This window comes from Tupaia chinensis, unplaced genomic scaffold (assembly GCF_000334495.1).
Source record: "Tupaia chinensis unplaced genomic scaffold, TupChi_1.0 Scaffold000597_1, whole genome shotgun sequence".
NCBI classification, from domain to species: domain Eukaryota; kingdom Metazoa; phylum Chordata; class Mammalia; order Scandentia; family Tupaiidae; genus Tupaia; species Tupaia belangeri.
Genome location: NW_006160114.1, coordinates 3,902,112 through 3,925,854, shown reverse-complemented (window position 1 = coordinate 3,925,854; position 23,743 = coordinate 3,902,112). Strand labels below are relative to the sequence as shown.

General features: G+C 38.9%; 2 pseudogenes; one reads left to right on the top strand and one right to left on the bottom strand.

The window, feature by feature from the left end:
- Positions 1–11,219: 11,219 nt before the first annotated feature.
- LOC102494964 (methylsterol monooxygenase 1 pseudogene) lies at positions 11,220–12,098 on the bottom strand (annotated as a pseudogene).
- An 846-nt stretch (positions 12,099–12,944) lies between these two features.
- Positions 12,945–13,480, top strand: LOC102494550 (40S ribosomal protein S3a-like; annotated as a pseudogene).
- Positions 13,481–23,743: the final 10,263 nt, after the last annotated feature.

The following is a 23,743-nucleotide window of genomic DNA, read 5'->3' as shown; positions in this document are numbered from 1 at the left end:
CTATAGTTGCCTACATGGGAGTCCAGTGACATAGCCACTGCGCCAACTGCTGGTCCCTATTTACTAATTCTTAAAAGAATGATTTATTTAATTTTATTTATTATTATTATTATTATTATTACTTAAATTTGCTGGAGGACATGCATGATTGAGAGGGAAACAAAGAAGCAAGTTGCTAGATCCAGGACTTGAGCCACAGTCAGAAAGAGGAAATCCAGCACCCTAACCATTATGCTACCAGCTGGCCTCCAGGAAATTTAAATTATGATAAAATTAGGTTCTTATATTATAGTGTTCATATAATAAACATGGCCTGAAGAAGGCACAAGTACATCTTTATATGAAAATCAAATCTGTCACAAGAAAACACACATGAACTATAAATTGGTTCCGTAATTTTATGGCTTTTACGGGATGGGATATAAGAGGATCCAGTGGGTACAGAGATGTGGGATACTGCGGAGGCAATAGTGGGTGGCTTAGGGCTGCGTGTGAGTGCTTCACCAGATTGTTGTCCACAACCAAAAGTGTAGAAATAGGCCCTGAAGGGACCAGCAGTTAGTGTAATGGCTATGTCGCTAGACTACCATGTAGTTGACCACGGTTCGAGTCCTGGACCCTGTGGCTTCAACTCACGCTGGGTGAGTGTGCGTGTGTGCCCAAGATCCTAAAAGAATAGAGAAGAAATTGTGGCGTGGTCATCCCCCCGGGGGGCGATTTCTTGCTTTCTGTCTCTCTGTCTCTCTCTGTGTTTCTGGCGAGTGCATGTGCCCTATAGCAAAAAACAAAAAAAACCCCTCCCCCCCCAAAAAAAAAAAAAAGAAAAAAGAAAAAAGAAAAAAAGAAACAGGCCCTGAATAAAACCAGGCAAAAGACATTGCTTGGCGACTTTTCTTCCCGCCATAAAGTTAATAGTTTTTCTCCCCATTAGACAATGACCTTAAAAACATGGCTGTTCTCTTCTTCACCCTCACCCCCTTCATCAATGATCTTTCCTCCATCTTCCTCATGACTGACCTTTCCACAGTATACAATCATCGCTCTCAACAACAGTGTCGACTGCCACTGTCCCCTCTGCCTACCGCTCTCTTCTGGGGCTTTTCATGACACTGTTACCCTATTCCTTATCCTCTGCAGTGGCTCTTAGAATCCACTCATCTGTGGACAAAGGTGCTACAGTCTGAATGTGCCACCCCAAATTCATATGTTGAACCTTAATCACCAGTATGACAGCATTAAGAGGCAGGGAACTTCGAAGGTGATTAAATCACAATGACAGAACCCTTATTAACGCGATTCATGCCTTATAACTGAGGTGCAAGGGAGCTGTTTGCCTCTTCTGCCATGCAAGGACACAGATAGAGGACATCATCTATGAACCAAGAAACAAGCCCTCCCCAGATTCTGTATGTCCTGTGCTTTGATTTTGGATTTCTAGAACTATGGGAAGTAAATTTCTATTATTTATATATTACCCAATATAACTTAATTTTGCTATAGCAGCCTGATTAGACTAACACAAGAAACACACACAAGATTAATCTTTTTTGAATTTTTCACTTATTTAATATTTAAATAAATAGACACAAATTCACATCATTTAAAACTCTGAAGTACAGGGACAAGCTGATGGTGTAATGCTTACATCTCTGTACTCCTGTGTAGTCGACCACAGTTCAAGTCCCGGACCTGGCAGCTTAAAACCTCACCCCAGGTGCATGTGTCTATGTGCCCAAAATCCTGAGAGGAGACAGGAGGAGAAGGGATTGTGGCATGGCCATCTCCCCTGGGGAGTGATTTCTCACTTTATGTTTCTCCATCTTTCTGATGAGTGCATGCACTCTATAGCAAAAATCTCTCTCTAAAAAATAAAATAAAATAAAATACAAAAGAGTATTTTGTGAAAAGTCTCCCTCTCACCCTATCACCCTAAAAAGCAATGAATGTGTTTCATGTGTTCCTTCTAGAGACATTTTATGCCTGTGTGTGTGCCTACATATTTTACGTGTGTATAAATTTATATATATTATATGTATATGCTTTTATCCACTTTTCCACATAGTGGCATACAATATATCCTCTTTAGCATCTTGTTTACTCAAACAACAATGTAACTCAGAAATAATTCCATATAAACACAGAAAGAACATCCTCATTCTTTTTTCCTGCTACACAGTATTCCATTGTGTGAATGTACTCTAATTGTTTAATAAATCCTCTATTGATGGACATTTAAGTTTCAATTTTGTTGTTCTTACAAATCTGTTAAAATGGAGTACAGAATCATCTGACAACCAGTTGCAAGGTGGGGGAGATAGAGCTCTGAACTGCTTGTTTTTCCCTTTCTATAGTCCCCTCTTTCCATAATATCTTATTCAATTATGATTTTATTGATCATTATGCAATAAATTACTGATAACCAAGTTATCTCCTGCTCTGTTCTCTTTCCTGAGCTGAAGTTCCGTATTCCCACTTGTCTGGTTAGTCATCTCATCTAGAAGAATTCATTCTCTCAAACTAAGCATATTTAAAGTAAAATAAAAATTTAAATCTTCCCCACTTGTTTCATCCATCCTGCTTGTGCTAATTTTATCTGGGATGCATGGTGTTTATTCACCAGTCTCCTTTCTTTGCCAGAAACATCATGCTGCTGTTGTCACGCTTTTCATGTTCCAAAATTTAGGCCACTATCAACTAGCATGCCAGAAACTGAAAAAAAATGGGTTTACAAGTTGTGGATGGAGATATCTGATCAGACTGGATGCTTGAGCACCCATCTTGAAATGCCGTTTGAGCTAGAATCCCCATCTCATTACTGAGAACCTACAAAATGTTCTTGTCAGGTGTATGAATATCCTTACATATTTCATTTCCTTCCATTTTAGAGGCTGAGCCACGCTGAGTGAATGAATCAAAATCAGCTGGTAACAAGGGAGAGGTTTCTAAAACAGAGAAAGCCCATGTAGAGTAAGACTATCTCAAAAAAATGTAAGACTACCTCAAAAAACATCCTAAATCTTCAGGTATAAAGCCTGACAGCTGTGACATGCACTGATCTCACTTTCTCTCTCTCTCTCTCTGCTCCTCTCTGGTCAAATGAAAAACAAATAAATAAAGTTCAAGAAAACAATTCTTAAAAAATATACATACACACATTTACACACACATACATATATATATATAAATGTATATATAAAATATCTAATTTTTTCCCCCATGGTTGAGTTTAAATACAGCAGTCTACCCATATCCATAGAGGGTATGTTCTAAGACTCCCAGTGGATTCCTGAAACTGCAGATAGCACCCAACTCTATAATATTTTTTTTCTAAATATATACGGTTATGGTTTGGATAATGGTTTATCCTCCAAACTTTCATGGTTTGGAATTTGGTCTTAGTGAATGATAATTGGATGCCCCTGCAAGTTCATGTGTTGGGATTTGGTTGTGTTGTAACCATCGGGCCATGGACCAACCCCATCACTTCCTTAGTGATATGCATTTAAGGTTTCTGCACATCTTTTCATGGCTTGATAGCTTTTTTTTTTCTTTTTTCCTCCTCTTCTTCCTGCTCCTCCTTCTCTTTCTTCTTCATTTTTTGTAGCATGTCTAACATTTAGATGTACCAGAGTTTATTTATCCTTTCGTCTACTGAAGGACATCTTGGATGATTCCAAGTTTGGGAAATTATAAATAAAGTGTTATAAATAGCCATGTGCAGGTTTTTGTGTGGACATAAGTTTTCAGCTCCTTTGGGTAAATGCCAAAGAGCAGGATTACTGAACGTACAGTCAGAGTATGGTTAGTTTTATAAGAAACTGTCAAATTATCTTCTATCGTGGTTGTACCATTTTTGCAGTCTAACATACAATAAATGATCATTCTTATTGTTCCACATCTTTGTTAGCATTTGTTGTCGTCAGTGTTCTGATTTTTGGACATTCTGATAGGTGTGTCATTGTATTTCATTGTTGTTTTGCATTTCCCTGACAGCAAAAGTTGTGGGGCATCTTTTCATATGCTTATTTGCCATCTGCTGTCTTTTTTGGTAATTTATCTCTTAAGGTCTTTCTTTGGCTCATTTTAAAAACCAAGTTGTTTGTTTTCTTATTGTTGAGCTTTAAGATTTCTTTGTTTATTTTGGATAATAGTTCTTTACCAGATATGTCTCTTACAAATATTTTCTCCTGGTCTGTGGCTTATTTTGTTATTCTCAAGAAGGCGTCTTTTGCAGAGCAGAAATGTTTGACTTTAATGAAGTCTAGCTTATCAGTTGTTTCTTTCATGAATCATGCCTGTGATATTGTATTCAAAAGGTCATTGCCAAATCTATGGTTGTTGAGATTTTCACTCATTTTGTCTTTTACAGTTATTGTAGCACCTTTTTTTTAAAAGAATACACTTTCTCCTTCATATTGCCTTTGCTCTTTTGTGAAGGGTGAGTTGACTGTATTTATGTAGGTCTATTTCTAAACTGTTGGTTCTGTTCACTTGATCTGTTTCTTTTTTTAAAGAATTATTTTATTTAACTTTTTAAACATTTTATTTATTTAATCTTTTTTTTTTTAATTTGATCAGAGAGAGACACAGAGAGAAAGAAGGAAAGTGAGAAAGTAAGCCACCAGCTCTGGGACTTGGACCATGGTTGGCCATGTGGGAGTGTCCAGTGCCTTAACCACCATGCCATTTAACTTTATTTATTCATTCATTCATTTTTAGTTTGACGAAAGAGAGAGAGAGCAAGAGAGAGAAAGTGAGAAAATAAGCCACCAGGTCCAGGACTCGAACTGCAGTCGGCAATGTGGAAGTACACCATCCTTAACTACCACACCACCTGCTGACCCCGATCTGTTTATTTTTTTTTTAATTTTTATTATTATTATTATTTTGGAGAGGTTTTCGCTATAAGGCGCATGCACTTACCAGACAGACAGAGAGAGAGACATAGAGACAGAAAGCGAGAAATCACCCCCCAAGGGGGAAATGGGCACACCGCAATCCCTTCTCCTCTTGGGATCTTGGGCGTGCACGCACACGCGCCCGGCCTGAGTTTTAAGTCACTGGGTCCGGGATGCGAACCACAGTCAACTCCGTGGGAGTCCAACGACATAGCCATTACGCTAACTGCTGGTCCCACACCCAAAATCTTGAAAAGGGAATGGAGGAGAAGGGATTGCAGCATGGCCAGTGCCTCTGGGGAGTAATTTCTCGCTTTCTGTCTGTCTCTCTGGCAACTGCATGTGGCCCATAGCAAAAATTTCTCTCAGAGGAAAAAAAATGATAAGATGGAGGGAATTTTTTAAAATAGAAAAACCACTATCACACTGTCCCGACCCGAGTGGACAGTCGAACAGGTTTCCTGAGGGAAGGAGTGAGAGCCAGGACAAGCGGCATAGTGTTAAAGCACGGACACGACACAGTGTCTTTTAGGGTCGTCCGTTTATTGTGGGCAGCACGGTACAGCACAGAGATGACACATCACGTCGTCTATTGTGAGCAGCACGGAGACGACACAGTGCCACAGCCCCTCAGGGTTGTCCAGATACTACACGGTGACACAGTTCTTTAGGGTCGTTTGAAGACGACGCAGTGTCACAGCGTCCAAAGACGATGTGGTATCACAACTCTTCAGGGTAGTCTGGAGAGGACGGTGTTACAACTCTTCAGGGTCTTCAGGGTCGTCTCCCTGGTCATCTGTGTTGTCTTCCTGGTTGTCTGTGTCGTCTTCCTGGTCGTCTGGTGATTGTGGGCCAGGCATCGTGGTTATATACACATTGGCAGGCCGTGATTGGTTGAATGGAGGATTGTAAAAGGTGGGTTATGATTGGTTGCCTCTGTGGACCAATCATGAGGTGCTGGATTATGCAAATCTGAGGGATTCTAAGCTCACTGATTTGCTATGGGAAGTGGCCAATCAGAGTATGGTTTCAAAGGTCAGGTTTTTTGAAGGGGAGCCAATCATGGCCTTTGGCATTGTGTAATTGTTTGCTTTCTGAGAAACCGGCGATATTCTCTGGTGCGCAGCCTCCCACATCACACCAATCCCCAGTCACACTCTCTTTAGTAGTTTTAAACAATGATAAGTTAAAAATAAATTCAGCTTCTACATTGCCAGACTCTAAAAAAGAAGAAATGTCACCTTTATGTAATAAAGTGCCATTATTTTTTTTTTGGAGAGGTTTTCGCTATAGGGTGCATGAGCTTGCCAGACAGACAGAGAGAAACATAGAGACAGAAAGCGAGAAATCATCCCCCAGGGGGGGATGATCATGCTGCAATCCCTTCTCCTCCATTCTCCTCTCGGGATCTTGGGCACACACACACACGCGCCCAGCGTGAGTTTTAAGCCACTGGGTCCGGGACGCGAACTGTAGTTGACTACGTGGGAGTCCAGTGACATAGCCATTACGCTAACTGCTGGTTCCCATAAAGTGCCATTATTTTAAAAATTAAATCTCAGAGCATGATAAGAAAAATAATTATAATGGAAAAATCAATATATCACATCACTGATGGAAAGTTAGTAGAACCATAAAAGTCAAATACAAGTTTTTATTGAAGCTGTGCATTTTTTTTTAAAAGCAAATACATTGACTAGTTCTTTTAAAAGATTGCCTACAAAATGTAATTTCAAATAACCTTGGCATCAAACAGCCAAAATATATACTATTTCTCCTATCTCCAATTAGATGCATAAATGGCTTTGTGCAAAAAATTGATACAAATTTGTGGGAATTAATCCCATTACATGAAATAGAACTATAAATATTTTATGGTATAAGTTAATTTTCTCACCCAATTTCTCAAAATTCCGTGTTCCTAATATGGAACTTACCAGAAGCAGAGTTTCTCATTAATAGAATAAAACTATATATGGCTTTGTTAGCAAAACTTTGGTGTTTGAAGAAGATTTCTCTTAGGGTTCACTGAAGAGAATTGCTTATTTCTCTCCCTCTCCCTCCCTCTTTCTCTCTCTCTCTCTTGGTGTGGTTTTTATTTATGTAAAGTTTTGTATTCCGCATTCATTGTAAAGTCTTGATTTTTCCATTTTTTCCATGAAGAGCAACCAAAAGATGAGTGGGATTTATCATGGCCACTGCCAGAGAGTATACCTGTTAGAAGATCTGCTCATGGACAGATCACAGCCTGAATCAACTTAAGATACTGATTTCTTGTGGACCAGTAGATTGTATAATGGTTACATCACTTGACTCCCATCTAGTGAACTGCGGTGTGAATCCCAGACCTAGTGGCTTAAAACTTACACCAGGCATGTGTGCATGCATGCCCAAAATCCTGAGAGGAGAATGGAGGAGAAGGGATTGCAGCGTGGCCATCCTCCCTGGGGGGTGATTTCTCATTTTCTGTCTCTTTGTCTTTCTGGTGAGTGCATGTGCTCTATATCCAAAATGTTTCTAAAAGAAAAAAATGAAAGACTGCTTTCTACCCTGAGGGTCTTAACCCACCTGTGCACTTTTCACTTTCCTAGCTATCACCACTGGTTAGGATTTCTCTCACTTTTTCCTTCTCCCATATTTCTTTGTTTAGGATTTGTTCACATTGTTACTTTCAGAGACAAGTAAACCAAACAAAATAATGAAATTAATGCATCATGTTATTATTTACAAAGTGCCTCCTAGTGCTATCTTGGGAGCAGGACAGTGTAAGTTAAGCAGGAAGGGCAAATGTATTGGGGCCAAGTTTATGACTTTTTGTAGGTTAACTGCAGGTTTTTTGGAAACATTTGGGCATAAACAACTTATATTGGTCTATTGCAGAGGTGCAGGTGATAGTGCACCACTCTGTAATGCTGGAAACCATATGCACAGCCAGGGATTTGAATCTTGGGTTGACCTGAGCATGCCAGGCACATCCATGATCCTGGCCAGCTGGAAAGCTGGAAGACTAAGGCATGATAAAACCCTGGTGAATGTACTTCTCTCTCAAGAAATAAAATAAATACACTTTTTTTTTTAAAAAAAAAAATGTGGTATGAGTGTGTGTGTTAGTTTAAATCTAAACCCTACGAGTAGTCTGTATCCTAATTAAAATACATATTTCAGAGATGGTTAGCTAACATTTAATAAAAAGATCACATTCCTGCCAAGGTGACTGCTGAATCCACCTCAGCTGTTTACCTCTGATTAATACCTGAGCATTGTTGATTAGCATGCTAGATGTTAGAATTGGATTATTACTGAGGAAAGTAGTGGTGTTTAGGCCAGCAGGTGGTATGGTGGTTAAGGTGCTGGATTCCCACACGGCCAACTGCGGTTTGAGTTCCAGACAGAGCAGCTTGAGAAATCACATCAATAAATAAATGAATAAATGTGTTTTTTTAAAAAAGAAAGTGGTGGTGTTCAAGATGTATAGCTATATAGAGAGATATAATAACATATAATAACATATAGTAATGTAGAAACAACATTCACTCTAGCATTAAAAGGGATCTTTTGGAGTGATTTGGCATTTTATTAAGAAAAAGTTTGTTGGGAACCAGCAGTTAGCGTAATGGCTATGTCGCTGGACTCCCACGTAGTCGACCGCGGTTCACGTCCCGGACCCGGTGGCTTAAAACTCACGCTGGGCGCATGTGCGTGTGTGCCCAAGATCCCGAGGGGAGAATAGAGGAGAAGGGATTGCGGCGTGACCATCCCCCCTGGGAGTGATTTCTCGCTTTCTGTCTCTATGTTTCTCTCTGTCTGTCTGGCAAGCGCACGCGCCCTATAGCAAAAATTTCCAAAAAAGAAAAAGAAAAAGAAAAAGTTTGTGATCATCCACTAATTTGGAGGCTTCCTATTGCCTATTATTTATAAAGTAACTGAATTCACTTCCACTGTTGTGTTGGGGAAAAAAATTAACTTAAAAAAATTATTTTAGCTGGGACCAGCAGTTAGCGTAATGGCTATGTCGCTGGACTTCCATGTAGTCGACCACGGTTCGCCTCCCAGACCCGGCGGCTTAAGCTCACGCTGGGCACGTGTGAGTGCGTGCGAGCTCAAAATCCCAAGAAGAGAATGGAGGAGAAGGGATTGCGGTGTGGCCATCCCTCCTGGGGGGTGATTTCCCGCTTTCTGTCTCTCTGTCTTTCTCTGTATTTCTAGCGCGCACACATGCCCTATAGCAAAAACCTCTCCAAAAAAATTATTATTATTATTATTTTAGGGACCAGCAGATGGCGTAATGGCTATGTTGCTGGACTCCCATGTAGTTGGCCACAGTTCGAGTCCCAGACCCAGTGGCTTAAATTCACGCTGGGCACGTATGCATGTGTGCCCAAGATCCCTAGAGGAGAATTAAAGAGAAGGGATTGCGGGGTGGCCATCCCCCCACTCCCCCACTGGGGGTGATTTCTTGCTTTCTATCTCTCTGGCGAGCGCACACACCCTATAGCAAAAATCTCTCCAAAAATAATAATAATAATAATAATTATTTTATTTATTTGCTATAGGGCACCTGTACTCATCAGAGACAGAGAGAGACAGAAAGTGATAAATCATTTCTCAGAGGGGATGGGCACACTAGAATCCCTTCATTCTTCTCTTGGGATTTTAGGCATGCGCACACATGCACCTGACATGATTTTCCAGTCTCTGGGTCTGGACTTGAACCACACAGTCATCCATGTGGGATCTAACACCTTAACCTCCATGCCACCGGCTGGCTCCCAAATCCTCTCTTTTAGCTATTGTGAAATATGTAATACAGAAATGAGAGAGGAGAGGCACAAACCCAGGCCCATTCTGAGATGACTTCTGAACTTGAGCTGTGAAATATTGTTTTCAGGGACTAAATGAAGATCTGCTGAGGCTTCCCCCTCCAGATTAATTTCTAGTGGTGTAGGGCAACCTCTGTGTCCTTCTCTCTGTCTCTCTCTGTCTCCCTGTGTCTTTTAATTTTTTTTAACCAGACAAAAATGACATTTAGTGCAACAGTTCAAAGTGCAAATACAGCAAGTCAGTTCACAAAGTTTCTATTTATAGCTTGAAGTATGATGACAACCTGATTTACAAAAAATGAAAAGGTAAATAGCAGAAATAAAGCTCCTTAATTTTTCAAAAAAAAAAATTTAAGTAACTTGAAAAAACTTTAGACTAAAATGATCCATTTACATTAATTTAGAAATGGTTTCATTTATAGATGTCAGTGGTGAATTGTAATCAAAAGAGTCTTCAAAGAAAAGAAGAATGTTCAGCTCCAGGCAAGAGTGGAAATTTTCAGTGTTGACTATTGCTGATTTGGCAGTTTCAATCACTCACTATATCAAATGACATGGCTCAATCATTTTGATCTTTAGCTCTAAAAATAAGTTAAATAGAAGGCCAACACCTCTTTAAAAATTTTTCTGAAATGACCTGTATTCAAAACCACTATCAACTCAAGGCCTATAGTTTTGTTTTGTTTTTTAGATTTTTGGCCACAGGGCATGTACACTCACCTGACAGACAGAGAGGGAAAGTGAGAAATCACCCCCAGGGGGTACAACCGTGCTGCAATCCCTTCTCCATTCTCCTCTTAGGATCTTGGGCACTCATGTACATGGCGTCCAGCATGATTTTCAAGCCACTAGGTCTGGGACTTGAACCCAGTCACCCATATGAAAATCCAGTACCTTAACCATGCCACCTAATATATAGGTCCTCAGGCCTATATATTACTGGGGAAAGGACATAGATGAATACTTCTTCCATTACTTAAAACCTTTCTGTAAGGTTAGAAACATGGCCTTTAAAACTCCTTCATAAAAACTATATTTAGGGACCAGCAGTTAGCGTAATGGCTATGTCGCTGGACTCCCATGTAGTCGACCGTGGTTCGAGTCCCGGACCCAGTGGCTTAAACTCACACTGGACCCGTGTGCGTGCCCAAGATCTTAAGAGGAGAATGAAGGAGAAGGGATTGCAGCATGGCCATCCCCCGTGGGGGGTGATTTCTCGCTTTCTGCCTCTCTGTCTCTGTCTTTCTGGTGAGCGCATGTGCTCAAAAGCAAAAACCTCTCAAAAAATATATTTAAGTATATATTTATTTATTTCTACATATACAGAACTTACATGTGAAATAGAAAAAATTCTCACTAGGAAGATATTTAAAAGTTATTAATGTTCTTTTTATCACTCAGCAGCCAGGACACATGCTTATTTCTGTTCCCCAGAAGCAATGTTAGCTACTAGTTTCAATTCAGGAAATGTATACCTTCAGGAAGGGTTACATGAGAAGGTTTATTCAGTCTTTTTCCCAAGCTTCATCTTTTCATTGTAAGCATTAAACTGAGAGTATGTTCCAGGCAATCTATCCCACCATGTAAATGTCGAGGCATAATTTCCAATGAAGGTCATGTGGTAGAAGTCGTGATGCCAAGACCCAGCATGGAAAGGGATGAGATTTAGGGGATTGAGGGTAATATCATACCCACTATGAACATCAATAATTTCTATCAAATGAATAGTCACCCATGCCCAGAGAAAAGCGACGTGATCACACAAAAGCAAGATTCCAGTGAAAAGTTCAGTTCCAAGAATTAGAGTTTCCAAAGAATGTGCATATTCAGCTTCCATTCCAAATGGAGCCTGAAATTCATGATGAACTTTATGAATATATTTATATATTCTTTTGTGATTTAAGAGTCTATGTAAGAAATAGTGCCAAGTATCCTCAATGACTGCGCAGCCGAAGCATCTTGCCAAGAACATATACCATCTTGGCATTCTTTCCCAATTATAAGGAATGTTGATAAACTCTGTAAAATAACAGATTCCACAAATCAATGGTAGCTGGATACAAAAGTAATTAAAAAGAAGTACTTTAAAATATTTCCATTGGCCTTCCAATGTTTCTGGTTTATCCTTTTGAATTTTGTATCTTTTCATGTAAGATATGAATTGGAATAAAAATCCAGGTAAAGAGAACAAGAAATAAAGGGCTTCATGAACTACCAGGGATCCCCATGTTGCAATCTGGAATTTTGTATAATTATCCAACATATAGTTCCAAGCATTTTTAAATGGTTCTTCCAAAGGATTCTCAGGCAAAAGTGAGTCTACATACTCCACAGCCAAGGATGCTGAACTAAAGATGCTAACACTTTCATTTGTTGCCATTTTTTCAATTCTCTGGAGACAGCTCTATAATTCAGGTCGGAGTCCCCCAGCTCTGCGTTCCTTACACACAAGCAGTCCTGCAGGTCAGCTCACCTGGACCGCCTGGAGCTGGGTTCTCAAGCCCCTCCTTTATGTAGCAAATTCATACCTTTCTTCCCTCTCATTTAGGAGAGGCACAAATTCAGGCCCATTCTGAGATGGCTACTGAACTTGAGCTGTGAAATATTGCTTTTGTGTGGTGCATGCATGGTTTTCATTTTTTACTTTTGAAAATTAAAATATAAATTTTTATTGCCTTTCTTTCTTTTCTGTTTTCTTCTTTCCTCATCTCTTTTCCTTTTTTTTTTTTTTTTTTAAACTTCATCCCTTGGCTGCTCAGCCTCCATGCACTGAGGGTCTAGACAGGTCTAAGAGAATAGTATCTAAACATCTGAATACTATTAGGGTCAGAATATCCCCCAATTCCCACTGAGTCTGATACACACACAGAGTTAAAAATGGAACGTAAGAGAGATTGCAGATCACCTCCTCCTGCACATCTCTGAATATTCAGATTGAACTTCAAGAATCCAGAAGAAATGTACAACCTATAAGATGGCCAGAAATCTCCGCAGGGGCACAAGAAATATGAGAAAGCAAGAAAATATCTCTCCTCCAAGGGAAAAGAACAACTCCTCCTTATCCACAGACAGTAAAATGGAACTCAGGAAAATGTCAGAATTTAGAATATTGAGGGATTTCAACCACAGAAGACCCTCTGCCCAGACTTCACCCTCCTGTTCCCCAGTCTGGCCAGAAGCTAGGTTAACAAATCCTACTTAGCCTTTTGGCTCTCTGAATAGCACCATGGCAGTTGGCAAGAATAAGCGCCTTATGAAAGGCGGCAAAAAGGGAGTCAAAAAGAAAGTGGTTGATCCATTTTCTAAAAAAGATTGGTATGACGTGAAAGCACCTGCTATGTTCAACATAAGAAATACTGGGAAGACACTAGTTATCAGGACTCAAGGAACAAAAATTGTGTCTGACGGCCTTAAGGGCCACCGTGTGTTTGAAGTGAGCCTTGCAGATCTGCAGAATGAAAAAGTTGCATTTTAGGAAATTCAGGCTAATTACTGAGGATGTTCAGGGTAAAAACTGTCTGACTAACTTCCACGGCATGGATCTCACTGGTGACAAAATGTGTTCTATGGTCAAAAAATGGCAGACTATGATTGAAGCTCATGTTTATGTCAAGACTGCTGATGATTATTTGCTTCATCTCTTCTGTGTTGGGTTTACTAAAAAAACACAACAATTGGATACGGAAGACCTTTTATGCCCAGCATCAGCAGGTCCACCAAATCTGGAAGAAGATGATGGAAATCATGACCCGGGAGGTGTAGACCAAATATCTGAATACTTTCAGGGTCAGATTAATCTTCAATTTTCATTGAATCAACCATGCAAAGGGAGAAAAAAATGGTACTGTTTACAGGCTGCAGGTCACTTCCTTCTGCGTTCTTCTGATTGCTCAGATTAAACTACAAAAAAATAGGATAAAACGTATAATCCATCAGATGGCCAGAAACCACTGCAGAGGCACAGGAAATATGAGAAACCTAGAAAATATCTCTCCTTTAATGTCAAAGGATAATGCCTCTCCTTCCCCAAAGAATAAAAGTGAACTCATGGAAATGTCAGATAAATATTTCAAAATAGTCATAGTGACAAAACTAACAGAGATGCAAGGGAAGAGAGATAACGAACTCCTGAAGAAAAGAGAAAAGAGACATCAAGTTCAGGAGGCAAGGAAGTTCTTGCATGATCTGAAAGAGGAGATAACACATCATAAAAAAGAATCAAACGGAGTTGTTAGAGATGAAAGCTGTAATACAGGAAATCAAAACTTCTGTTGAAAATATCAAAGGCAGATTAAATCATGCAGGAGCTAGAATCTCAGATGCAGAAGATAGAACCTCTGAGCTAGCGAAATTCACCAAAAAGACTGAGAAAATAACCCAAAAAATGAGAATAATATATAAATTATACTAGATACCATTAAACGCCCAAACATCTAGATCATTGGTATCCCAGAAGATAAAGAAATTAATAAGAAAATAATTTCAATAATAATTGATAATTTATTCTAACTAATAAGGGCATTGATAATCTGTTCCATGAAATCCTGAAAGAAAACTTTCCGAACCTAGAGAGGCATTCAAATATCCAGACCCAAGAAATACATAGGACCCCACCTAGAATCAGCCTGAGAAGATCTTCCGCAAGGCACATCATAGCCAGATTGACCAAAACCACAGACAGAGACAAGATACTAAAACTGGCAAGAGAGAAACATCAAATTACTTGCAAAAGACATCCAATAGACCTCTCATTAGAAACAATGCAAGCAAGGAAAGAATGGGAAAATATATTAGAAATGTTATGTGAAAAACAACTTCAACCAAGAATACTATACCTGGCAAGATTACTTTGATATGGGAAAAAAAGACAAAAACATTCTCAGATAAACAAAACCTGAAAGAGTTTACCAACACCAGACTGGCTCTCCAAAAAGTGCTGAAGGGAGTGCTATACCAGTAAATCTAAAGTTGGACACACAGAAATAAGAGTTCAAGAAACAACCAAGAGAATGGCCAGCCTAATGGTAGGGACAAGTCCAGAGTTCAATGTTAACTTCCAAAGTTTAAATGGAAAGATCAGACCACAGTAACATTGCAAACTGAATAGAAGAGAGATTAATTATATGAGTCTGAACTAGTGAAATAGATTTTTTTTTTTTACTTTAGACTAAAACATTACTGATTTTCTTTGATTTCCAGATTTAAGGAATTTTTCTTTTTCTTTTCTTTTTTTTTTTTTTTTTTGGAGAGGTTTTTGCCATAGGGCATGTGCATTTTTGAGAAAGACAGAGGGAGACAGAAGTCAAGAGATCACCCTCCAGGGGAGATAGCCGCAATCCCTTCTCCTCCATTCTCCTCTGGGGATCTTGGACACGCATGCCCACGCGCCCGGCGTTAGTTTGAGTCACCGGGTCTGGGACTCGAACCGTGGTTATCTATGCGGGAGTCCAGCAACATAGCCATTGCGCTAACTTCTGGTCCCCCCAGGTTTAAAGACTTTTGTCTTCTCTTGAACTGCTGATAGGTTCATCTACCTACTATTGGAACTGAATCCTAACTTTTTTCCTGGCTTTAAGTTTTAAGCAAGCTTAACATTTTTTTATTTTGATCTATTAAAACTAAAACTGTTTTTCTTTAAATTAAAAAAATGCATTCAAGGGAACCAGCAGTTGGCATAATGGCTATGTTGCTGGACTCCCATGCAGTAGACCACGGTTCGAATCCCAGATCCAGTAGCTTAAACTCACACTGGGCACGTGTGCGTGCATGCCCAAGATCCCGAGGAGAATGGTGGAGAAGGGATTGTGGCATGGCCATCCCCCTTGGGGGGTGATTTCTTGTTTTCTGTCTCTCTGTCTCTGTCTTTCTGGCGAGTGCACACACCCTATAGCAAAAACCTCTCCAGAAAAAATACATTTACAAAATACCTATTTAATGACTGCAGCAAGTTATATAGCCCCAGCTGGGTGCCTATATTCATTTAGGTTTATGCCTAAAATCAGACATATGGTCTTAGATATGTATACATCAGCTGTGTTTGCTATTAAAAGTATTTAGATCAATTAAGATCTTTAGTGAATCTATAAAATATGAGGGGAAGGGCATGGAAAGAAACTGTAGATACCAGAGACAGTGTGGGAGAAGGGGGGGAGTTGGCAGAGTGTGAGAGGTTAAAAAATGAAGGGGGGGGAAGCAAAATATATAAGAAACAATAAATAGAAAATTATTCGTTGATGATAACATGTATGGTAATATCCTTGATTGAACCAATATACAGTGTGTACTGGATGGAAAAATCTCATTTTGTAGACTGGATTGATGTAAAGTGAATGACTGCAAATAAATACATTTTTTAAAAATTTAGAATATTCATAATGACAAAGCTAACAGAGATGCAAGAGAGACAATGAACTCCAAAAGACACAAGAGAAAAGAGCTGACAATTTCCAGGAGATTTAAGGATTTTTGTCTTTTTTTGTGTTGCCAATAGATCCATGTACCTATTTGAACATAATCCTAACCCGTTTCTTGGCTTTAAGTTTTAAGCAAAGCTCTCTTAGCATTTTTTTACTTTAATTCATTAAAGCTAAAACTACTTTTCTTGAAATTAAAAAAATATATTTAAAAATACCTATTTAATGACCGCAGTAAGCTATTTAGCGTCGGCTAGGTGCTACTTTATAGTATATTCATTCTATTCAGTTTCACGCCTAAAGTCAGACATGTGTTTACAGATATATATATAAATACCAGCTGAACTTACTATTGAAAATAGTTAGATTAATTAAGATATTTTGTGAATCAATTAAATGTGTGTGATATATATATAGATATATATATATATATATATATGAAACAAGAAATGGGCAATGGGCAATTATTGGTAACGTGTATGATTAAGCCACTACGCAGTGTATTCTGGATGGGAAATCAAATTTTGTATGCTGTGATGATACTCATGAATGAATGTAAAATTAATTAATTAATTAAAAAAAGAAATATACAATACAGGCATTCTTCACTTAGCAACCAAATTCATCCCTATATCTAGGTCATTAAGTGAATTGGTCAATAAGCAAGGAGCTTAAAGGCAGATGTCTTGTGGTGTGTCCTGGAGCCATAGGGTATATATATTTCCATTGATATCATGTGACACCACTCTAGAATATGGTTATTTCCTCCATCCAAGAATCATGCATAGGTAAGCATCAGAAAGTGACAAGGCACACTACCGCAATTATATTTCTTCCTTTTTTCCCCCAAGTATAATTGTTTTATTTATTCTGAATAATGAAGAGGTCTAAAGAAACTTCAACTTGATAACTATACATGAAGTGTATAGTCTTGTGTGATTGCAAATGCTTGTGTAGTGAATATTAACTAAGTTTGAGAAAGAAATAAAGATAGAAAGGGGATTCCTGTGCTGGAGAAGTAGTCGTAAAATAGGTAGGTTATTAAGGAGTCACTGTAAATTATTGTTAACTATAGTTACCTATTGAGCCAGAGAACATTAGAACTTCTGGGGCCAGCAGGTGGCATAGCAGTTAAGGCGGTAGACTCCCACATGGCTGACTGCAATTTGAGTCTCGGACCTAGAGGCCTAAAACTCATGTGGGACACGCGTGCGCGCGTGTGTGTATGTGTGTGTGTGTGTGTGCCCAAAATCCCAAGATGAGAATGGAGAGGAAGGGATTGTAGTGTCGCCTTCTCCCCGGGAGGCGGGGTGATTTCTCACTTTCTGTCTCTCCGTCTCTCCAGTGAGCACACACATCCTATAGCAAAAATCTCTAGTTCTAGTCTTCTTCCTTTTTAAATTTTCTACAGGACAATGTATGCCATGGGAGAGGGAGAGGGAAAAAGAGAGAGAGACAGTGAGAAAGTAACCATCCAAGGGGGATAGTCACACTGCAATCCTTTCTCTTACATTCTCCCCTTGGGATTTTGGGCACGCATGCACACCTGCCCAGCATGTTTTTCAAGCAGCTGGGTTGGGATTCAAACTGTGCTATTGTCCATGTAGGATCCAGCTGCCTTAACCACCAAGTCACTGGCTGGCACTTGTTGCTCTTACTGAACTGTAATTCAGTATCCATTACAATGAGTTGTTCATATAAATTGTGTTTAGCACATTTAAAGGACAAAACAGGATTTCACTGAGTTTATGGGACAGGTTTGTAACTTTTGTTGCTCTCTTCTGTGGCAATTTTCTAATAAATGTCTACACATGAAGCAGAAGTTAGTCTTCTTTATAAACTGGTAGCAAAGTTGTGGCTAAGAACTTTCTATAACCCTCCACTATTTCTAAATACAGGCAGCTACTATTGGCAAAAATGAACTTAGTAATTGTGAATAGCCGAATTGTCTTGGGTCCATCCTTAACATCTATCTATCAGGCTAGAATGAGGGCTGAAAAAAATGACATGAACTTCAGTCACAGGCTTAGCTCCAAAAGTATAGCCAAGTCATCCACAGTGCAGATAACATCAGAAAGTAATAAGAATCCAGCAGAACGTGATCCTGCCAATTTTGAGTATCTAATAACCACAGATAGAAAGGATAATGATTTAACCACATATGTGATCTAAAGATGGATTCAAAGTATTGGCAAACTCTAAAAAGCGTCATTTTAATTTTGCAAGCATGAATAATTCCAAGCAGGATGGAAATAGGAAGTCCCTAAAGAAACTATATATATATACACATATATATGTATTCCTTTAGAAACTAAATGTATGGAATATTTTTAGAAACCAAATATAGGTCTTATGGACACCAGCAGTTAGCATAATGGCTATGTCGCTGGACTCCCACGTAGTCGACTGTGGTTCGCGTCCCAGACCCGGTGGCTTAAAACTCACGCCGGGTGCGTGTGCGTGCGTGCCCAAGATCCCAAGAGGAGAATAGAGGAGAAGGGATTGTAGCGTGACCATCCCCCCCTGGGGGGTGATTTCTCGTTTTCTGTCTCTCTGTCTCTCTCTGTCCGTCTGGCGAGTGCACGCACCCTATAGTGAAAACCTCTCCAAAAAAAGAAAAAAAGAAACCAAATATAGGTCTTAGGAAACATTCTAAAGGCCTAATTTTTTTATTTTTTATTTATGTACAAAAGTTCAAAGATAATATACAATCCAGGGCAGTTCTGACCCTGGGTCAGAAACATTAATAAGAAAGTCCCACATGAACAAAATAATAACAATACAGTAAAACGTGGCTTATTAAAGATTGTTAAACAAAATAAGATCAAAAGAAACTGGGAAAATGGAACTCCTCAACTATTTTGTTTTCTAATTTCTTCATCAAGTGGTGAATCTTTGGCCAGGTAAAGACATACTAGCATAAAACATTATTAGTATGGAGGAAATGACATTCCAGATAAGTGAAAGATTAGGCAGCTGCCTTTAGTTCAAGTTTCCTAACACAGATTAAAGATATTTTAGGGAATCCTGGGAGAATTTGTGGATGAAATTGCTGAATCTCTGCCAAGGATTTCTGAGAAATTGTCTAAAATAGGACAAGGTCTCAAAATTAAATTCAGTCAGCAGTGATTCTTACTACAAACAAAGAAAGTGTGTTTGGGGGTCTAGGCAGTGGCACAGTGGTGAAATACAATGCTCTGTGAAGTTGACCCACATGGGCAGTTTCCAAGTTCCAGCCGAAGACCTTTCTGAGTACACCAAGCACACATGTACTCACTATCTGGGGGTGGCTGATGCTGGGTTTGAATCATGGCATGAAGACTCTTTTCAGGGTTGTTTCACTCCCTCTAAATTAATAAGCTTGAAAAAAGAGAGGGTATATGTTGAAAAGAATGAACAAGTGCACCTGACAGTCTCAAATAAAATGCTTTGAATTAGTAAAGGAATTACTTTTAAAGACTTAGTTCTTTATAAATTTTTTTATTTATCATCACCTTTTTTTAAAAAAAAATATTGACCAGAAAGAAAGAGAGAGAGGAGGAGAGAGAGAGACAGTGAAAGTGAGAAAGCAAGCCATCAGGCCCAAAACTCAAACTGTGAACAACGATATGAGAGTCCAATGCCTTAACCACCTGCCTGCCCTATTTAGGGAGATATATAAAGCAATAAATTAGTCAACTTGTCTTCATTAAATACTTAAGTTCCACTTTAAATGTCTAGATTGATTGATTAAGAAATTGCTGGGCCAGGGGTCAGCACATGATGTAATGGATACATTGCTAGATTCCCATGTGTCAACTATGGTTTGAATTCTGGACCCAGCAGCTTAAAACTCATGAAGGGCACATGTGCATGTGTACCCAAAAGCCCAAGAGGAGAATGGAGAAGAAGGGATTGTGGCATGGCCATCTCCTCTGAGGGGTGATTTCTCACTTCTTTCAAAAAAAAAAAAAAAAAAAAAAAAAAAAGAAAAAAAGAAACTACTGGGTCAGCAGGTGGCATGGTGGTTAGGGGATTGAACTCTCACATGACTGACTGGACCACACGACTTGAAAATATCAGGCACCTAAGCATGTGTGCCCAAAAGCCTGAGAAGATAATGAAGGAGAAGGGATTGTGGCATGGCCATCCCCCTGGGGGGTGATTTCTCACTGTTCTTCTCTTTGTGTTTCTCTCTGGTGAGCACATGCACACTATGGCAGAAACAAAAACAAAAAACAAAATCTACTGTAAGTGTAGGGACTTTAGGAAGACATCTTACCATTTCTTTGCTAGTGTGTCACAAAATGCTAGATGTTGAGAATACAGAAATGTGTAGGTCAAATCTGCCTTTGAGATATATGGTCATACAAGACAGAGGGGCAGTAATAAGGGCTTTAAAATAGATATTATTGGGAAGTAAAGAAGAAGAGTGGAAAGTTCTGTAGATATCTATCAAGTCCATCTGATACATGGTATCATTTAGGTCCTGAATCTCTTTGCTTATTTTTTTTGTCTAGTTGATCTGTCTAGAGGAGATAATGAGGTGTTGAGATCTCCAAGAATTAGTGTGCTACAGTCTACCTCTTCTTTTAGATCTAGCAGTCTTTTCTTTACATATTTGGGTGGTGCTGGATTGGGTGCATAGATATTATAAGCATTATATTGTCTTGGTGAATTAGCCTTTTTACTACATTATGTCCTTCTTTGTCTCTAACGATTTTTGTCTTAAAGCGTATTTTGACCAAAATCAGTACAGCGACTCCCACTCTTTTTTGGTTTCCATTTGCATGGAATACCTTTTTCCCTTCACTTTTAATCTATGTATGTCTTTATCCATGAGATGAGTTTCTTGTAGGCAGCAGATAGAGGGTTTCTAATTTTTAAAAATTAATTAATTAATTATTATTCAATTTTTTATAATTGTTTACTTTATTTTTATTTATTCATTTATTTTTTAATTTGACCAGAGGGAGATAGAGGGTGAGAGCGAGAGCGAGAGGAAGTGAGAAAGCAAGCCACCAGATTCAGGACTTGAACCCTGATCGGCCATGTGGGAGTGTCCAGAGCCTTAACCACCATGCCAAATGCTGGTCCCCTTATTATTCAATTTAAACAGAGAGTTACAAAGACAGAGAGAGAGAAAGAGAGAGTGTGAGAAAGGAAACTGCCAGGTCCAGGACTTGAACTATGGTCGGCCATGTGGGAGTCCAGTGCCTTAACGACCATGCCACTTGCTGGTCCCAGGGTTTCTAATTTTTAATCCATTCATCCAGCCTGTGTCTCTTGATCAGGGAATTTAATCCATTAACAGTCAATGTTATTATCGATATTTCCAGACTTGTCCATACCATACTGTTAAGTTGGCTGTATTCTTGGTTGTTTTTTGTTCACTTACTGCTGTCTGTCAGTCTTTAGTTTTCTTGGTATTTTATGTTCTTTTCCCATATAAAGGATAATCTTGCTGGGTACAGTATTCTTGATTGAAATTGCTTTTCATTTAACACTTTGAATATATTTCCCCATTCTTTCCTTGCTTGCACTGTATCTAATGAGAGGTCCAGTATTAGCCTGATGGAATAACCTTTGTAAGTGATTTGATGTTTACCTCTTGCCAATCTTAGAATCTTGTCTTTGTCTGTGGTTTTGGTCAGTCTAGCTATTTAATGGGGAAAATTCAGCTTTTCCCCCATTAGAACTGAAAACTGGTACAAGACAAGGCTGCCCACTTTCTCTGCTCCTATTCAATATAGTACTGGAAGTCCTAGCCAATGTTATCAGAAAGGAGGATAAAATAAAAGGCATTCCAACAGGGAAAGAAGAGCTGAAATGATCTCTGTTTGCAGATGACATGACTGTATACATAGAAGACCCAGTAGTATCCATGAAAAAACTTCTTGAAGTAATAACGCATATAGTAAAGTGGTAGGATACAAAATTAACTTACAAAAATCTATAGTATATCTATATACAAACAACAGACAGAGACATAACTGAAGAAAGTAATCCCATTTACCATAGCCACAAGAAGTATAAGATACCTATGAACAAAACTAAGCAAGGGGGTCAAAGAACTGCATAAGGAAAACTATGAAAACCTTAAAAAGGAAATTGAAAAGGACACAAAAAAGTGAAAGAACATCCCATGTTTTTGGATTGGCAGAATTAGTATAATAAAAATGGCAATCCTACCCAAATTAATCTACATATTTAAAGCAATCCTTATAAAATTACAAGAGACATTCATCATGGAGCTAGAAAAGCCAATCATAGAATTTGTCTGGAATCATAAAAGACCACATATTGCCAAAGCTATTTTGCACAAGAAGAGTTGAGTGGGTGACATCTCACTTCCTGGGCCCAAAATATATTACAAAGCTGTGATAACCAAAACAGCATGGTATTGTTACAAAAACAGACATGAGGACCATTGAAACAGAGTAGAGACCCCAGAAATAAACCCCAAAAACATACAGCCAACTCATCTTTGATAAAGGGTACCAGTCAATCCAGTGGGAAAAGGAAAACCTCATTAGCAAATGGTGCTGGAAAAATTGGGTATCCATTTGCAGATAGATGAATGTGAACCACTATCTGTTATCATTAAAAAAAAAAAAATCAACTCAAGTGGATGAAAGTTCTAAATCTAAGACCACAAACTATAAAACTACTGGTGGAAAACACTGGGGAAACTCTGGGGAGACATTGAGGTAGGCAAAGACTTCTTAAGCAAGACCCTCAAAGCACAGGCAATAATCCCCAAAATAGACAGGTAGGATTACATCAGATTAAGAACTTTCTGCACAGCAAAGGACATAGTAATTATTGTGAATTGACAACCCTCGGAATGGGAGAGAATTTTTGTTAATTGTGCCTCAGATAAGGTACTGATACTCAGAATACACAGGGAACTCAAGAGGCTTACCTGGAAGAAAATGATTAATCCAATTAAAAGATGGGAAAATAAGCTAAATAAACAACTCTCTAAGGAAGACATACAAAGAGTCAAAAAGCATATGAAGAAATGTTCAACATCCTCATCAAAAGGGAGATGCAGATCAAAACTACAATGAGATTCCATCTAACCTCAGTCAGAATGGCGAAGATTAAAAGAACAAAAAAAGGTAGGTGCTGGCAGAGATGTGGCGAAAGGGGCACACTCTTACATTGTTGATGGGAATGTAAATTGGTCCAGCCACTGTGGAGAATGATACGGAGGTTCCTCAATGACCTTCAAAGAGAACTACCATATGATCCAGCAATTCCACCCCTGGGTATCTACCCAGAGAACAGAATTCTCAGTCAGAAAAGCGCTTGCATAACTATATTTATTTCAGCATTATTCACGATTGCTAAGACATGGAACCAACCCAAATGTCCACAGACAGATGAATGGATTGAAAAAGCGTGGCATTTACACCCAATGGAATACTATTTAGCCATAAAAAACAAGGCCCTGGAATTTGATAGAAAGTGGAAGAATATGGAAGATTTGTGGCTGAGTGAAGCAAGTTAGGCTATTAAAGAGAGATAATTCTATGTCTCCACTTAACATATACTTATTGTCTGCAGTCTATGGTAGAGACTGAAAGACTGGAGGACATAAAAGCATTGAAAATTGTTATGGCAGTGG